The 20,091-nt window shown below is 32.4% G+C and overlaps 1 protein-coding gene across 1 annotated transcript in view; it reads right to left on the bottom strand.

Annotated features, from left to right (window-relative positions):
* The window catches only part of LOC117181567 (protein timeless homolog), a 384,720-nt gene that overhangs the window by 87,534 nt on the left and 277,095 nt on the right, over window positions 1-20,091 (bottom strand). The window lies entirely within an intron of this gene.

Below are 20,091 nucleotides of genomic sequence, written 5' to 3'. Positions count from 1 at the left end.
AGTTATGTGTTGCCCTCATAACACCTGATAAAGAATGCCCACCCATCACTACCGAGGAGGTGAAAAAAGTATTAAGAGGGATGAAGAAATATTCCGCACCGGCACCAGATTGTGGAAGAAGTTTTCTTCAAGCCATCAGCATTTGGCCCGTATTTTCACCTCATATTTGAAGTCGGAAGAGCCGATTCCGGAGTGGTTGGTGGAAGGGCGCACAATACTCCTGTCGAAAATAGGCAACTTAGCTGACCCGAAGAATTACAGGCCAATAACTTGTCTGATCACACTTTATAAGATATTCACAGCTACCTAAATGATAGGATTGTTCGGGCAATTGAACCTGTGTGGCAAGAAATGTATGAACAACGAGGCTCAAAGAAAGGCGTAGCTGGATGTCGGGAGAACCTGCTCATCGTTATATGTGTCTGTAAAGATGCAGCATTCTACCAACGTGACCTATCGATGGCCTGGATTGATTAGCGGAAAGCTTTCGATTCGACCTCCCATAGACTTATCATCTGTCTTTTGGAAATCTTATAGGTTCATCCGCAAATAGTTCGGTGCATAGAGATTGATTCCGCTTTGGAAAACCAGATTTACTATCTTATCTGGAAAAAATCGTGTGACAACTAACAAGGTCACCTTTCAGAGAGATGTCTTTCAAGGCGACACCATGAGGCCACTCCTCTTTTGCCTTACATTATTGCCACTATCTCTAGCACTTCGCTATTCCGACGGGTACTTGTGCGGCAAACCTGCAGATCGAAAGTACAAGGTCACTCATGTATTTTACATGGACGATCTCAAGATCTATGCTAAAAACAAAGAGCAACTACATCTAGCTCAAGGGTTTGTCGAGCGATATACTAAGGAAATTGGAATGGAATTTGGGTTAGACAAATGCGCCAAGGTTTATTTGAAGCGAGGAAAACTTAATGACATCCCTGAAGATCCTGAGTCCCGGTAGTAATCTATTCATTTGGAGTAGTTCCATGGACGAAGAACGAGTTCAGATCCCTTGATATCGGGACAAGAAAGGTTATGCACATGAACAAAAGCATGCATCTTAAGTCTTCCCTTCCGCGACTGTACATCTCACGCCGTCAAGGGGGTCGAGAAATATTGAGTCTTGACTGTCTTCAAAATAGGATTATTCTGGGTACAGCACATAGAGTTGCAAATGGAAGAGACCCTCTTCTTAAAATGGTCAGGAATCACGAAAAAGTGGGCAAAGGAGCGTTTCTGTACAAAGCAGCGGAGGAGGCTGCTGAAACACTCGGACTTGACTTCAGTATTAGGGGTGAGCAAAATGCATCAAATCTTATCTATCTCGAGTACTCACTCCTGAAATCCCGGATTAAGAAAGCACAAGAGAAAAACGTTCGTGAATAGCTCCTCGATAAGAGGATGCACGGTATCTTCCACAGAAATGTGAAGGATCAGTCAATGTCTTGTGAGCTAACGTTTGCTTTCCTTATATCGCCTGGATTGAAGTCTGGTCCGGGGGGTTTCATTTTTGCATGCCAAGACGGTGTCATTTCCACCTTAACATACCGTCGCCATATTTTTAGCCAAGACATTCCTGACCATAGCTGCAGGGCGTGCCATGCACACCCCGAGCATTTAGCTCACATACTATCTAGTTGTCCAACTCACGCGGGAACTACCTACATTCAAAGGCACATCCGGCACTAAGAGTGCTTTATTACCAGCTCTGTCACTCTTACGGCATTAACCTTAATATCGCTCCTCTAAATGCTCCTAGGGAAATCGAGTCAATTTTCGAGAATGGGAAGTGCCCCATATACTGGAACTTTATATTCTCGACAATTGTTTCTGTTGCTCACTCGAGGCCTGACATGGTTCTTCTTGACTTCGAGAAGCGAACCGTGTCCGTTAACGAATTTTTCGGCACCAGCTGTCAAAAACATCATAACCAAGGAGAATGAAAAGAAAGAGAGGTATCGAGACCTTATAAGGGAGTTGCAACGATTGTACCCGAAATATTCTGTTAGACTAATCGCCCTTATCATCGGCGCTCTTGGAGGTGTCAAGCTTTCACTTGCTAATGGCCTAAAAAGCATCCCTGCGTGTCAAGAATATGCTAAAACACTTGCGGAAAAAATTCAGAAGGCGGTAGTCCTTGGATCGCTCCGTGTTCTTGGGTGCACGAGGCTTTTGCTGGATCGTCCTACTGATTCCTTTACAGACTGTAACCACCTATCTCACGGTCGTAAGACGTGGTTGTGGCTGAAATTTTACCGCGATTTCGCTGGGAGCGGGTGCAATTTTCCAGAGTAGCAGCCAATCCCGGCGAAATCCTGCGGTTGTCCTTATGACAAATTTTTAATTATATATATATATATATATCGAGTATCAAAAACGGAGGTGAGCGTTATTCTGAGCTACATCCTGAATTTTTAACGAAGTTTTTGAATTTTCAACGAAATGATAAAATTATTGTAAACTTCAGCCTATCGGAAATTCTCTGACTCTGTCAGGTTTTGCCTGACTTTCTGGGTTTCCTTTACCTATAACATCCCTGATTATATTAACCTACTCGTAATTTGAATAACTCTACTTTAACCTTTCACGAATTAAAACTGAATAAGTTTGATGGTATTGGAATTTAAGAGCAGACTTCTGAAATTAAGCTCATTAACAAAGTCTGACCAACAGAATGTTATTGCTATCGTCTCACAAATTATCTGCAAACTAGGTAGAAATGTACGAAGCATTATGGAAACATAGTTTGATTTAAGTTGGAATTTGGTCTGTGACGCAGAACCGCAAAAAGTTTGAGCAGAACGTGCTCATACCATCTGTCACGGTGATTGGCTTGACAAGCCGAGTACTGCCTTTGGCAGATTACAGTTAAACGTGGTGATGAATGTTAGCCCCGTGTCGATGTTGGACGTTTCACCCAGCCTTTACACAGTTTCACTTGTATTCACACACAAACAAACTACTCGAACTGCGACGTATCTACAATCGCATACTGACATTGCGGTTACAGTTGATTAACCGGCTGCAAGTTTCATCAGAATTCCCAGACGATGTTTTCAGTCATTTCACAAAATTACCCCCTTTTAGTGTCATTTTTTTAATTCATTTAAATATCAAGGACGCATACAAAAATCCAATTTTGGCCTTTCCTTTTCCGTGGGAATGAAAAGTTTTTTAGTTGGTGTCAAAATGTCTTTCTAAACGTTGGGGCACAATAGGCAAATTCTTTTAGTTCGCACAGTGCAGCTAATGGCTACCGTATACTATGATAATATAAGTTCTTAGGAAGTATAGCCATAAGTAAAGACGATCTTCTATTTACACACTTGAGTTAAAGTAGCGATGATGAGATAACTTTTGATCATATCTGTATTGCATAGGCAGTTACATTGTCATAGTATGCTACTTTTACTATATCCACTCAGATTAGAAATAAAATTATTGGCTTCAACATAATGATAAAAATGAAATCTTTCGTTTTTTTTACCATTTTCAGTAATTTAGCTTGAGTTTGCGAACTGAAGATAATTTTTTATGAAGTTTGTACTGCCGTCCAAACAACACGGTAAAAAAATTCAGCTATGACAGGGAGATTATTGCTTACTATAGCTAAACATTTAACTGAAAAGGAAAGAAGGAATTAAGAAAGATTCCTGGATCAGCGAAAATGAATATTCTTGACCATTTTCCATATATCAGGGATGTCGTATAGTAAAACCCCTGATAAGTATAGCTATAATAGGGATTTTAAGAAAAGGTGTCTGAAGGAATTATCGGAAGAGCGTCGGTGCATTGTGGGAGCAGCGAAATAAAATAGCGACTGTCTAATCGGGAGCAGTGACAGTTCAGATTTACTTTGGACAATTAAATGCTTTTTACCACTTAAAATGTGCGCATATGTTAATATTAAATAGAGTTTATGATGCGGTAATAATAATTTACAATTTTTTCGATTGTAGGCGATAACTATATTGAAATAACAAGCCGCGATAAAATCAACAAGCTTGACCTCCAAATATATTATATGGATTTCAGAGAAATTCATTTTCGCGATACCAGACGAAAGATTGCCTAGTGTAAGTTAAAATATTTCTATAACTAAATTTTTTTTCTAATCTTAAGATAATAAAATTATACATAATCTATCGAAAATAATAAACTCTCCAACTCAGCAATTATGCGCAAATTACTGATTTACGAGAACAATTTACATAAAGTAACTAAATGTTTAACTCTTCTAACTAAACGTTTTATCTAATCTAATCGGACACTTTCTTTAACTTTAATATATTCTCGATTCACTCGTTCGCCTCAAGAATTTTTTTCCGTGAAGAAAAGCAGTAAATACATTGTGGATGAGTCCCCTGTTTACCTAATAAAAATTGGGATAGCAGGGGACTCATTAAAAATGTAGTTAGGACTTTTCTGGTTTGGACGGCAGTGTACTTTATAAACACTTATATTAACATGGTATACAACTTCAACGGTTCATCCGAATTAAAAAAATTTATTAGTTTGCATATAATGAGAAAAAAGATTTTTTTGTGATTTTGACCTTTGACTACGTTGTGCGAACGAAGAGAAATTTGTTTTTAAAAAAATCCAGGAAGGGATTTACATCAATACGTTTTTAACAAGGTGGCTGTGGTTCAGGGAGAACTTGGAAATCAAGGAGCACCCATGCAGAAACTGCCAAATATTTGTCTTATTTCCGACTTCGGCCAGATCGGACACACAATTCTGTGGATGTTAAATTTAGCCCCCTCTAGACTCCGACTTCACAGCCAATCTTGGCAATAGATAAGAAAAGAAGCAGAAATAATATTTAATGTATTGCATGTGAAAACGAATTAGATCCACAATGACGTCGTAAGCATATTTATTTTCACGTATTTTTAGGTGATTTGATATAATCGGTATGTGAATATAACCTCTCTATTGTAGTATAATCGCTTCTGTAAAGTAACTTAAAGAGCCAGTGTAATATTATAATCACATTTAAGTTTTCATATTGTGATCTGTTTGATAATCTGATTTTTATATTCACAAATTTCAGTTTAGGAGGTAATATTTACGATTTTAATATTATTTGATTTAAGAATCCCTTTCAATTAATGATAATAAAAATAAATTAATATGGACCCAATCGGGGCCAGAGGGGTTTATCTCGGGCGCTGCGCTTGCGCCCCGATCGCGTATCGCGATTCATAGAGTCTGGCCCCATCTAGATAGTCCGATTTGGGTCAAATTCTGCCCGATTTGGTCCCGATCAGATCGATATTGGAATTTCTGCACGGGCAGCCAGGGAGTTTGAAAAAAATGTGGGAAAATTCAAAGAATTTCTATAAGAGGCATTGCAAATAACTTTCGAAGACATTAATTTTTTAATTTTAATTTGAAATTGTTTTATTCCTTTTATAAAAAATTGGATCTGAAAAACGTTAAAACATTCCATTTTCAGGTCTTTAAACATTAATGGACAGGGAAAATGAAAAACTGATCAGGAAAAAATTAGAGAATTCGGGAAATTAAGTTTTGCGCCCACCCTAACATAACATTCTTGCCAGGAATTTTTTATTTTCTTTTGCAATAGCTCCCACATGACCATTATACATATTTTTAGTTAAAAATGTTATTATTTGCTTTTAAGTTCAACAATGTCATTTTGGGCTGAATTAATCGATTTTGGTAGAAAATTTACATTTAATTGAAAATTCATATTTTAGCGTTAAAAAAATAACTACTCAGGCGGAAAAATTCGATATAGTTTATATATAGTGTGAAGTATTATATATAATATTCATTTGTTTTAAACAAAAAATTCTAAAACGGATGCATACTATATACATATAATACTTCACACTATGTATAAACTATAATTAATATTTTCGCCTGGGTATTTTTGTTTGAATTCAACTGTTCTTTATTTAAGACCCTTTTTGTTTAAAATCTCAGCTATTACATTATCCAAAGAAAAGTAAACTTAAAAATAAAAAAAACTTAAAAACTTAGTAAATAAGTCCTGGTTGAGACTTTATCATTTCAGTTAAAATTAATTTTTTGAAACTAAAATTTTAACTATTTGAGTTAAGTATATATAATTTTAGTTGAAAATTTACCTTTTCAGTTGAAAGTTGAACTATTATATGAAAAATTAATCTTTTTTTAATGGAAATTTACCTAGTTGGGTAAAAGTTGAATTATGTTATTAAAAAATTATATTCTTGATATCAACTGTATCTCTTTGGTTAAAAATGGAATTAGTTTGTTGAAATTTCATTTTTTGCTTCTTTAAAATTAATCTTTTTAAACTGTAAATTTAACTCTACCGTTTTTTGTTCAAAGTTTATCTATTTTAGTTGAAAATTCATGTATTCTGTTGAAATCTCTCATCTTTCTTGATGGAAAATTAAATTAATCTCTCTTCATTTAAAAATTGAACTACTTTGTTAAAAATTTGGTTAATATTGTTAAAATATCAGCTATTACTTTGTTGAAATCTCAATGATTACATTATCCGTTAAGATATTGTCTTTTTGTTGAAAATTCAAATTTTTCTGTTGAAAATTAAACTGTCTTCTAAAAAATATAATTTGTTATTTGAAAATGCAACTGTTTTTACTAAAGTTTTATCTATATTGTTTAAAAATTCAACTATATCGTTTAAAATTCAAAAATTTGGTTTAAAATCTTTTCCGGTTACAATAAATAAATTAGACATTTTTAAATTTAAACTGAAATTGCCTTGATCTATTTATAGCAGATTCTGCGTTACAAAATTTACAGGATTGATGCTAGTCTTTGAATAATAATGGTTAACGAACATGAAAACTTGGTCAGACGACCTTCTGATGATAAAAGCAACAATTGAATATCTTACACATTATAGTTAGTTTAATTTGGTACACTTTTAGATAAACAAACAACTTTAGTTAAAGAGATGGATGGAGCTCTACCAATACTGTCCACGATCATTTTTTTATTACCACGCCTACTTTACCTAGCCACGTCCCTCGACCACATGATTTATGTTTTTATTGTATTTGGTCATGCTCTTATAAGCCGTGCCCCTTTCTATTGGTCACTTCTCTTTATCTAGCTATTAGTCACGTTCATGTTTATCACACCCACATTTCTAGTCACGCCAATGGGCGTGGAAAAACTAGCGGTATCCAATATACTAGCGATATCCAATTTCGTGATCAAACTGATCACTGGAATTTACTGTGATGAGGTGTAAAGGGAAATAGTTTTTGCCGAATACTATATTTGATTCGAAGCATATTCAGGACATAGATGGAGGTAACTCAGAAGTAATTTGTCATTTGGTCACTCCCCTTTATCCCGTTATTCGGTCACGCTCATTTTTACCACGCCCAAATTTGTGTGAAATGCCATTAACGGGGCGAAACTAGTGTCAGGGAAAAATTGAGAATGGCCAATTCAGTTGAGGGAGGAGTTAGGTAGAAAAAGAATATAAATAGGCGTCTCCACATGCTGATTTTAAAGTTCACATTTCGCAAGGAAGATTGAGATTAAGAGTTTAGACGCCCGCAATTAATTTTCCTCTCCGGAACTATCGTATCCTCTTTCCCATTTAATACAAAACAGAGCACCATTTTTTCCTTAATTTAGAAAGATACGTGCCGTAAGAGTATTACGAGCGTGTACTCTCTCGCGGTGACTTTGCTGTGACGCCTTACCTCAGCCACTTCGACGTAGCGCAAAACTTTGAAATTTACGAGGGAAACATGTCTCTCCGATAAAGTATACCGACTCATAAACGAGAGATACCTCTAGAAGGGTAACGGAAAAGTGGCAGAGTTTCACTACGTGCTGGGAGGTGGCTTTCACCCGTAGAAGTAACAGCAACTGGGATTTTTACTGGCCCGTTAAAGTTGTAGAGATCCTAACGTTTTTAATGAACTCACGAAATTAAATAAAGAAGCAATTAATTTTGTGTTTAGTGGCTTGTCTAGACTGCAGGTTTAAAAGTTAATTCAGAGACACGAAAGAGTCATTTATTAATAGCACATGAAAGCAACAATGAAGGGGAGGGTATGAAGTATGTTGCAGTGCGGTGGGGAAGCAGGGTGACTATACGGCGGATGATTTTTAATTTCACGCTCATTTTTGGTTTCTTGCCGATCAGTTGTTAACTTTTTCTGGTCTACTTAAAAAGGTTAAACGGAATTTTAATGATTTCAAGAAATTTCAAAAAATTTAAAAGAGTGCAAAGGTTTTTGATTTAGTACATGGAATTTTGGAAATGAACTATAATTCTGATTTGGATGATCGGGTAATTTTTAGTCATAAGAATTACAATTCTAATTTGATACAGAGACATTTGGGAAAAAATTATAATTTTGAATTTAAAGAGGGATCATTTGTTCTATTATTTTTTTCTAAATCAGAAATACAATTATTTAAAAAAATGTCTAAATTTAATTTCTTAACGGAAATCCCACGTTCGAAAGTGAAAATTATAATTCTTTAAAACATTTTCTATTATACTTCAGAAATATAGTAACGCTCTTTCTCTAAAACTTGAAAGAAAGAAGTTTAAAATTCCGGCTTTAATTTGCAAAAAAAAAAAAGAATACTTACCTTTGAGCAGATTGTGATTTGTAACAACGAGTTTTTTAAATTTAACCAATTCTGTCTTGAAAAAGGAATTGTTTTTGTAAATTTCCTTGATATAAATCAGAATTTAAAAACTTTATCAAAATTTCTCGTTTCATGTCAAAAGTTACTGTTTCAAGCAAAAATTGCGATTCTTTACGAAATTCCCTCTTCAAAGAAAAAAATATATACACGGAGAGAAATTTTAAGAGATTAATTCACGGACCTGCTCCTTGATCTTATTCTAGCTTTGGCGCAAGAACTAAGATCTCGCAACTATTGCTTTAAAAGCAATGGTTTTAAATTTAACTTGTTTACTCCCCATCCATATTCAGAATTATAATTCTCGCAGAAAATTTCCTATACCACAAATAAATTAACTTCTGAAATTCCCTGCCCCAAATTCCAAATTCTAATCATTTGCGCAAATTCCCCATTCAGAAATTATAATTATTAATATTTTTTTAAATTTCATGTACCAAATTCAAAATTAAAATATTTTACTAAAACTATTTGTCCAAAAGAAAAAATTATAATTCTTCAGAATTATAATCAACTGAAAATTATATTTTTTGCTGAAATTCCAAACTTAAAATTATAATTCTTTGTGAAAATTTCCTATTTAAATTCAGGAAGACCACATTGGATTAGCAGTTAATTAAAATTAACTTTGACAAGATGAATCTGTGATTAAATGAATAAACATGCAAATTATAAAAGTAGTGATAAAATTTATCTAAATATTTGCTAACATGAGAGGCACTTTCGAAAGCAAAAAAGGGAAATTGATTTCATATTTCAGTTTCTTTCGATGAAATTCACTACGTATTCAATTTTAAACTGATTTCGAATAAAATTTGAATTCAGTTTCTTACGCCCAAAATTACAATTGGAATAATTATTAAAATTTCCTAATAAAACTCTGAGAAAATCGGATCGAATTTAAAATAATTATATATTGTACTTTCGAAGCATTTAAGGGATACTTACAGTCTCATTCAATTTATTGGTTTGAATCTTGTATGACCATGGCTATGTCCTTTAATCCGCAAACGATTCAGTGTTTAATTACATTTGGTGAAAGAACTAAACCCAGATCAAATCTCCCGTTTACATTAATTACATTAATGAGAATCTACGCAGAATTTAAACAAATAGTGCTAGTTTCGAATAACCGCTGGCTCAATCCAGTAATTGACATCCAATTTTATCCCATTCTCTGTTTAATGAGAAGTCAGATTAATTAACGGTAAAATGAATTAGAAATTCTAAAATAGATATTATGCAATAGCTAATATAAAAACTATTAAAATATTGATTCTTATGGAAGTAGTCATCATTAGAACAATATTCATTAGAACGGAAAAAATAAATTAATAATTTAAGATTATTATATTTAAAAAAATATTTTAATTTCGTGTCATAATTAACTCAAGAGGTGCAATAGTATCCTTGAAAATAACCTTTAATTTTGATGTAAGTTTCGCGCTTAATTTAAATTACGTTTTTTTATTTATAAGTTTTTTCTCTGATAAAGTAAAAATAAATTAAACTTCAAACTAAATTGCAATAAAACAGAAACTATTAAACCACTTTAAACTTTTTGAAATGTTACTGCGGACTCCGAAAAATAATCGGTTTTGTAGCTCAGAAACATATGTATGAATGACAATATGCAAACAAATAAATTAACCTGCCATTTGAGCATCGAATTTTAACTCAACTGTCGAACGTTAAGTAGGTTTCACGTAATAATCCATGCGTGTATTCTCGAAATTGATACGTTATATCGATTTACCTTTGAAAATGCACTAGAGTATGACGTTATTTTTTTCCATCAGACACCGGCCCTTTACATGCCACGCCCAGTAATCCGAGAAACGATAAAATACTAGTTAAACATTTTCTGCTTCATATCACCCCATTGCTTTCCATTTATTTTATTTAAGCAAAAAGAACAATATTAGAACAAAAATATGACGGTATATTTACAGTCAGTAGCATTATCAATCGCAAGAAATACGTGCGTGTAATTCTTCGATTCTATGTGAAAAGTAATTTTTGATACAAAATAAAAATGTTGAATTCAAAAATATTTTTGAAGATTTCAAATATTTCAAGTCAAAATTTCAACCCAAAAGTTAATTTGCAACCAAATAGTTGAATTTTCGACCAAAGAAGATGAATTCTCAACGAAGAATGTAATACGTAATATATGTTTATCAAAGTAGTTAAATTCAAAATCCTTGAGAATCTTCAAAATTTTTGTTCGAAAATGTCGAAAACCTACGTTTAGTATTCTCTTAAATTTAATCGAATTTTTCATACAATTTTTAAATCTTTTAAAACTAAAAAATGATTCTTTAAAATCCTCCATATTCTTTTTTGAGATTTTAGCACATTTTTTTAAACCTTTGCCACTTTTCACTTAAAATTAATTTTTCAAAGTAAAAATTCAGTTTATATTATTCCCGAAATATATAGACAATTTTTTATTTTCTTTATTCCTTTTAAAAATTTTCAGAAGATAACTTTATCGAAATCTTTAAAAATCTAAATTCCGTTTTAGATATTTTAAAATCCTTTTTAAATTCCAATTATTTCCTAATCATTTCAAAACCCTTAGAACGCGCTCGTTTCTTTTCAAGTAATTCATTTTTTATCATTCAACTAAAATATTAAAAAGGACAAAAAATTATCCTCAAATGTTCCAGATTCTCTTTCAATATATTTTGGAATCTTCGAAACTTAACACTAATCTTTCAAAATAAAACCTCAATTGTTTAGAATTTCCCAGAAATTTTATACTTGGTACTATATAAACAAAATGAAAACTATATAAAGTATAACTATAACTATATAAACTATATAAACAAAATGAAAACAGGCATTAATAGTTATATTGAAGCCGTATCACAACCAGCCTGGTTTTCGAAAGCCGAGTCCACGACATTTTCGAGATATTTGGTAACATTATTTTCTTCAGATCTGATTTATTTGAAAGGTAAGATTTGATTTCAGTAATGTACATAAATCCAGAAAAAATATCAAGTCACTCGTTTCTTATTGTATGAATCCTCCAAAAAATTATCCCAGAGAAAGAATAAGACTTACAAAACTTAATTTACCAAATTGAATGTTGAGATACAGAACCGAATATATGAGCATAGCCAGATATTTTTTCCTGAAGAAACTCAATCAGATTTTTCCTGTTCGTTCCTTTTCTCCTTGTTCTTTTTTCATCTGTTCCAGGTTCAACCTTATCAGCCTAGCATCCACTGACATAATCAAACTATTTGCAGATCCGCATATGGATTGAATCAAATCGAAAATTATTATACTGTTTGCCTGAAATCGAGGTTGCGGAAGAATTTTACCCCGCAAACGCGTTATTTATTATATTATATATTACTACAAAAAAATTAGGCAGTGTTGATCTGCTTTATTTATCTTTTCATTAAAAAGTTAGTACGCCAATCGCAATTTTAATTTTGTAAGTTAATAAATTACTCGTTCATATTTTTAAGACCTCTAATTACTATAAAAATGTATAACAATTATTAGGACATTCTATATTTTTTATTATTATTTGATTAAAGCACATAACACAGGCCTACAAAATTAAAAAATTGAAATGAGCTAGAGGGGTGACATACCTTATTCGAAGTATTTTGACGCGCTGAACTCGAATCCGAGCTCAGAATTGAGCCATCGCCTAAGCGTTCCGAGATATCTTAACCTAAAACTGCAAAAACACGGTTTTTTTGTTATCGGGAATCCGGGAAAACATGACTCGTGTGGATTGAGTACGAATATGTGTTTCACCTAGGATATCTCGGAAAGCTTAGGTGACGGCTCAACTGTAAGCTCGGATTCGAGTTCAGCGCGTCAAAATACTTCGGGTAAGGTATGCCAACCCTGTAGATCAATTTCTTTGTTGGCCTGTATAATTTAAGATTATTAATTACTGTTGACATCCACTTGATAAAATTATACTTAAGTACGCTATACGTTTAAGGCACAATCTATAAATAATTAATAAAACCATTAGTAAAAAAATAAGGATTAGATTATATTATTAGCAGTTTTTTAGTAACCTAATAATGGTTAAGTTGTGAAAATAAAATGGAAAGATAGAAGCTGCTTTGGATGTAGAGTCTGCAGTAGTAAAATCAGTTAAGGTCAGACAGTGAATATATCTGAATCTGCCAATGACCTTTCGAATTGAATGAAACTTGGTCAAATTATATGGCTATATTAGAGGTAATCAGGACTTAAAGAATTGTTTAATTTTTTTTCAATTGTTGGAGATACGCCATATTGAATTTTTAGGTTGGGGGTTTTTGAATTATCGATATTTTCGGGAAATATAATTTGATTTTAAAGAAATTTGGAAGAAATAGAGATGAAATTATATATTTTAAGATTTTAAAATTTAAAAAAAAAACTATTAAAAAACTTTGGCCGAAAAACATCAGAAAAATGTTGATTCAATTTTCCTTGAAATACCCATTTTATATTGTTTAATATTATTACAAAGACAACCTATGAAATCACTCTTTAATTCGGTAAAAAAATTAAGGAACCTTTCCTGGTTCCCTAAATGTCATTTTAGTGAACATGCAACTATTGTTTTATATTTTTGGAAATTTTTTACCTTTGTTCAGTATGGCTTGAATAGCAATGATAATTTTTGTACAAAAGTTCTATTATCAAACACTCAAAATTATAAATTGTTTATTTGTAAATGATATTCAGACATTAGAATGACTTACTTTTATCTTGATGAGACGACGATATGCATTTGAATGTTTAGAGTGACCCTTTGCTTCTGTGATTGGTTTATGCATAAAGTAAATAACATCGACTAATACATTTTTAATAATAAAATTCACTAGAAATATAATTTAACGACAAATAAGACAAGAACTTATCTTTTATTGACTTTAAATATCCACAATAGGATTTTTGTGTCATATATTATTAATTAAATTAACAAATAATATCGAGACATATTTTTATGATCAAGTGTAACTTTTTTCATAATATGAAGTAACTTTAATGCCAAAATATCCTCCACAAATACAAAATTCATAATATTCAGTGTTTTTTAATAATATTTTTATAAAAATTATCATTTAAAATCAACTTTTTTTTTAATCCACGCACCCCTGAACATTAAATCCAAACTATTTTCTATGGTAAGGAAATTGAATGATTATTAATTGTTGAAATAATTTCAAAATCTCTTCGAACAAAAATAAAACTCTTGGCATTGATAAATGCGTCATTGATTCCAAAATATAGTAATTTTTGAAAATGAACAGGGGAAAAATGGTTTAAAGAAATTAAAATTGTTTAAATAATTGCAAGCTCTCTTTAAAAAAAAATATCACTTTTAGAACTCTTAGCATGACATTTATTAACTGCGTTTTTAATTTCAGAAAGTAGTAACTTTCCAAGATTTATCGGGGAAAAATGATTTAAACACATAAGAATTGTTTTAATAATTGCCAAATATTTATTTATTTATTATTTTATTAATTTATTTTTCTGAGAAACCTACAAATTGCAGGGATCAGTCACCAAAATGCAAAAGACAAATTATTACAGGTATAAAGTTGGATCACTCTATTGCACATCAGTTATATACGACTTTCAAAATCCTAGAGAAGATTAAATAACGGAATTTTTCATTATTATTTGATTTAAGGAAAAAAACAGTGATGGAATATTTATTTTATAAATTGTATTTTTTTAAAGATATAATCAGGGACGTCAATGCTAAAAGTAAATTCCGCAGTAGTAAAATCTGCCGGTGTCAGACAGTGAAACATCATTTTCCCTTGAGTAACCATTGTGTAAAGTGCCATATCAACTATTGAAAAACGATACTCTGAGATTTCTATGAGTGTCTTTCTTTACCCCCCCCCCCCAGCCTACTTCCGTCTGAAACCACTTGTCCAATGTATTGAATCCTTGCATAGTAAAAATATCTACACGCGTTTATCTAATTAATTTTAGCTGAAATATGTGTGATAAATTCATCGTATCAGCAAGCAGTACCCAAATATTTCTTTCTTTAAATAATTATAAATCATTTCTTTATTTAATTAAAAACTTTCTTAAAATGAAATATTCTATCTTTCGTCAAATAAGTATTTCTTATTACTTTCTTGGATGAATTTAATAATTTTTTTACTGCTTAGTTTAATTTTCCACTTTGGCAGATTTTATTATCCACGGAGATTTTTCTTTGCCATAAAACAGTAATCCATCTGCTCATCAATTTTTCTGCACTCGCGCCTTGTAACAGTTTTTTCTTATTTATCGTTATAGGGTTCACGTTGACGATGACGTATCCTCCTACAGTTTTCATCCCCGATAATTCATATCAGACCATTATTTATATTCCTGCTTGAAGATAGGTAGATAAGATTAATTCAGGGAGTAATATTATCCTCTCTTTTTTATTTCCAATGCTTTTCATGCGTTTTTGTTTATCTATATCAACTGCAAATAACTACTATAATTTAAAAAAATAAAAAGTCTCCGTGCTTTCATGAAATATTTCATATTTTAATTACTAAGTCAGATACAAATAAATATTTTATCTTAAAATACCATTGAACACATATTAAATGAATGTCTGAACTCCCTTGGAATCTTTAGGAAACTTTCAAACCTTTCAAGATTTTTTTTAATGTCTTGAAATTTTCTTAAAGCTCATGAAATTCTATAAATTTCTCTGAAACACGGTACATTTTTTTTATCTGTCAAAATCTGTTGTAATTGTCGTTTAGTTCTTGGAGTCCCATACATTTTGTTCAAATAGCTTGAAATTATTTAAAATGCCTCATAATAGATTAACCCTTTTAGAATTATTTGAAATCGTTGGAGTTTTATTTAAATCTTTTGAAATATTTTATAATCCTTAGAAAGTCTTTGAAATTCCTTAAATTGATTATAAATCACTTATAATCTTTAAATGTTTTGAAACATCCCTTGAAGTATTTAAAACCCATTAAAATCTTGAGAAATCCCTTAAAATCTCTTGAAATTGATTAAAATCACATAAAAAATTTCAAATGGCTTCGGAAACTTTGATATTAAAAAAATTTTTTTTAACTTAAAGGCATCTTCTTAACTCTTTTAAAACCTTAGATATCTTAATGTCTGGTGTAACTCGAAATTGGAATGATCACAGCCATTGAGATAAAAGAATTAATACAAATTTATATCCAAGATTAATGAAATATTTCGCAACCATAATGATCGAAAATTAAATTAACGTTTTTGAACAGATTAAAAGTCAGCAGCGAAGTTTATATTTAAACTTGAAATGTAATAATAACAACAAATGCGAGATTTTTTAGGCATTTCGATACACCATTTTTTGTAGATAGACCTTTGTTTCGAGTAAAATAAAATATTCCGACCGTACTTCAACGCGCCACTATAATAAAGTCAGCAGCCGTGTTCCCTGTGTACAAAAAAACGTTTTCATAAATGACATACCGTTCGTTCCAAGTGAAATGTGAAATTTGAAAGGTTCGGGATAATTTTCCCCTATATCCCGATAATTTTCCAGCACTCATATTTTAATTAAGTCTCCCGTAGAGGGTCGCTGCGTTAGGGAAAGTCGACAGTACAGCTGGGGGTTTGAGTCGATTCTTTTCAACGACTGACTCCTTCATTTTGGTCGGTGTCACGTAGCCGAGGATTTATTATTTTTTCCGGGATGCGAGAGAAGCTCTTTAATGAAAAGGATAGAAAAAGAAGAGGAAAGCACAAGCGGTCGAGAGACACTTTCGGTAATCGTTCTTTTCAGGCTTCGCGAAACGGCAGTAGTTGACGTTTTTCATATAGGTTGAAGATCGTATCTACCTGCCAGAAACAGGTCTCGTCCACTAGATGTGGCTATAAATGGACTCTCGTTCACGGGGATCTACGGTTTAGATACAATAAAAGTTGCACACAGTGTCCCTGCACAGCAATAACGTACCATTTATTGCTACTTTTAGTGAAAGGCGCTGCTGATACAAGTCAATTTCAAGAATCCGTAATTAACAATTCTTACTTTACTTGACAATTACTTTAAAACGCCATAAAAACCCCTACTGCAATTTTATTACCCGATTAGTTTTAGTTTGGAACTTAAATTTAAAGTTCTTATCCAAACGTTTAGAAAAAATAGTGCGGAAAGGAAAATTAATCGCGGGCGTCTAAACTCTAAATCTTAATTTTCTGTGTGAAATGTGAATTTTTGAATGAACATATGTGTGGTGAAGGTCATTTATATTCTTCTTATACCTAACTCCTCCCTCCACTGGAATTGCCATATCTACTTTATGCCTACCACTAGATTCGCCATGCCCATTGACGTTTCGCATGAATTTGGGCGTGCTAAAAATGAGCGTGACGAAATGCCGGGATAAAGAAGAGAGACCAATGAAAAACAGGCACGGCTAATAGCATTTCGAGATACAATAAGAGCAGACAATAACGTTATCAAGAAAAACTACTAAATTACCTCCACTCTTGGCCAGAAAATGTTTCGAATCAAATTTAGTTGTCGATTAAAACGGTGTCCCTTTACCCCTTATCACAGTAAATAGCAGTTGATCAATTTGATCTTAAAGTGGGATGAAAATGATATACTCACTGAGTCCTCCCTATACTGGAATTTCCATACAAACTTTATCCCCACCGCTACTTTTGCCCCGCCTATTGGGGTAGCCCAAAAATGTGGGCGTGATATATATGGACATGACCAATAGCAGGATAAATGGAGGTGACCAATGAAAAAAGCAGCAGCGCAAATAAGTGAATGGATACATTTTTTATAAAATATCCAAGACATGAGCGTCTACATGCACAATGAAATATCGAAGCTAAACTTGTTAAAGAAATGTCATCCATTTCTTTAACGAAGAATCATAAAGTTTCGATGAATACCCGAACTGAGTAAATCTAAAAAACACTTTGTTAGGTAACAAAATCATTCTCAGGGTCATATAGATTTGTGACCCAATATAAGAAAATTGGAATTTTTCTTCCAGCTGGAATTAAAAAATTTTCCAAAAATTTCGTCCTTTTGGCTTTACATCAACTAATTGATTAAAAATTCAATTTTTTATTGAAAACTTATATTTGCAGGTTGAAAATTCAACTATTTTGTAGAAAAGTTGCTTATCTGGCAAAATTATCTTTTTCTAACTGAAAATTTAACTTTTCAGTTTTTGCACAGTCTGCTGTCATGTTTCAGGTTGAGATTTCATCTTTTTTGGTTGACACTTTTTATTACTTTTTGGAAAAATCAACAATTTGGTGATAAAGTCAATTTTTTGGTTTAAATTTAACGGTTTTGTTGAAAATTCGTAATTTTGGGTTTAAAATTAAACTATTCTGGTAGAAATTGCATTTTGTATGGTAAAAAATGCAACTGTTTTGGGTAAAAGTTATTCTATATTAGTTTATCATTTCACTCTTTTATTAAAAACTTATCTTTTTCATGTTCCCTTTTATATTTTGTTACTCTTATTCTGAGTTGGACGAGAGAATTAGTGAAAAAATATAAATTCTCACGTGGAATGAGATACTTCCCAAAATAATTACAGTTTTCTAAAAGATTTTAAAATTCGCAGTTCGGACAGAAGACAGGAAACAAGAAAATATATATTAAACAAATCATGTAAAGAATTACATTGTAACTTAAATCAAAAAATTTAATTAAATTTAAAAATAAATAGATAAACATATCTCAAAGTATGAAAATTTTGAGACCATTTCCGAAAATTCGTCATGTATCATCTTGAGGCCTGAATATATGTTGAACTTAAATTCCTCAAGAAATTTCTTTTTCACTCTGTTCTTGCATTCTGCAAATAAAGCCGATTTCGACTGATTTTATGTATTTCAAGAGGTGATCAATTTACATATGAAAGCACCTCCCCCGTGTGCTTCTAGTTGAAAGAAGATCGAAGCATGGCATTTACCAATCGTAAATATCTAGTTACGATATTCTACCTTGGAAGAAAAGATGGTAGAAAGAACTCTGGTGGAAGAGACATTGCTTTTTGGGAGATGGGTAGTAAAAGTAGTAGCAGAAAAAAAAGTAAAAAGCAAGGAATGAAAGCATCGAGTCCAAATCGATTTCTCGTAGCAAAAACTTTTGGTATACAATCTTCGAAGAAAAATATGCTTTCGTTCCTTTTTTCTGCATTCAAATCTATTGCATTCGACATCCACAGACGATGTTTATTATCGGTGTCACCGGTGCTGAGAAAAGTATATAATAGCTGAGAAACCCGCAGCTAAGAGGATCAAAACGAGATGTAAAAGAGTACTATAAAATTGTATTCAAACATCCTTCTTTAATTTCCGAAAATTTATTTAAATTTAGAAATATTGATAAAAGTAGTTAATGAATAAGAGAAACCTAGCTGCGAATTCAGGTCGGCACCCAGAGCAGGTGCGTTGGCGCAAAGTCCAACTTTGGCCCGCCGTACATCGGCAGCCAAAGTTGGGCCACCTTTTATAATTATAAGATACTTGTGTCGGCCCAACCTAAACAGCCAACGTTGGCAGACAACGTGGGACTGACTGTTGGCCCAACTTTGGCCCGAACATGGACCAACCATTAGGGCAACTTTGGGAAAACATTCGTTAACGAGTAAATCGGACTACTGGCCCAACTCTGGGCCAAAGTCGACCCAGAGATCGACATGAAGGGGTTGAGAAAGTTCTAAAGAAGTTAGGCCGAATATTGGCCAAAACAATGGCCCAAACATGGACCAACCATCGAGGCAACTATGGGACGTTTTTTGTTAACGAGTAACGCCGACTACCGGCCAAACTCTGGGCCAAAGTCGGCTCGGAGATCCGCATAAAGGGATTTAAAGTTCTGAAGAAGTTAGGCCGACTATTGGCCTAAAATTGGCTCAAACATTGAACAACCATCGGGGCAACTATGGGACATCTTTCGTTAACGAGTAACGCCGACTACTGAACCAACTCTGGGCCAAAGTCGGCCCAGAGGTCGGCGTAAAGGGATTTAAAAATTCTCTTTAATGAAAAGAGAAAAAAATTTATAAATGAATTTCGAAATATTTTAAGTAATTTTAAAGAAATTTAAAATATTTGAGAAGAATTTAAAAAAGCAAAAAAACTTTCAAGAGATTTTAGGGATTTTAAAATACTTTTTATTTTGAAAATTTTTTTAATTTATAACTGAATTTTAAAAAATTTCAAAATATTTAAAAGAGTTTAAGATAGTTTTAATGAATTTAAGAGATTTTAATTATTTTTGAAGATTTTTTGAGGAATTTTGGTAGAGTTTAAGTGACTTTTAAGATTTTAAAGTAATTTTAAAATATAAATAATGTTCTTGAATTCTTTAAAGTCTGTTAAATATCTTAAAATCTTCGAAAATTTGTAGAAATCCTTTGAATTGTAACGAATTTC

The sequence above is a fragment of the Belonocnema kinseyi genome, chromosome 10 (genome assembly GCF_010883055.1).
Source record: "Belonocnema kinseyi isolate 2016_QV_RU_SX_M_011 chromosome 10, B_treatae_v1, whole genome shotgun sequence".
Lineage (NCBI taxonomy): Eukaryota > Metazoa > Arthropoda > Insecta > Hymenoptera > Cynipidae > Belonocnema > Belonocnema kinseyi.
This window is presented reverse-complemented; position numbering and strand designations above follow the sequence as displayed.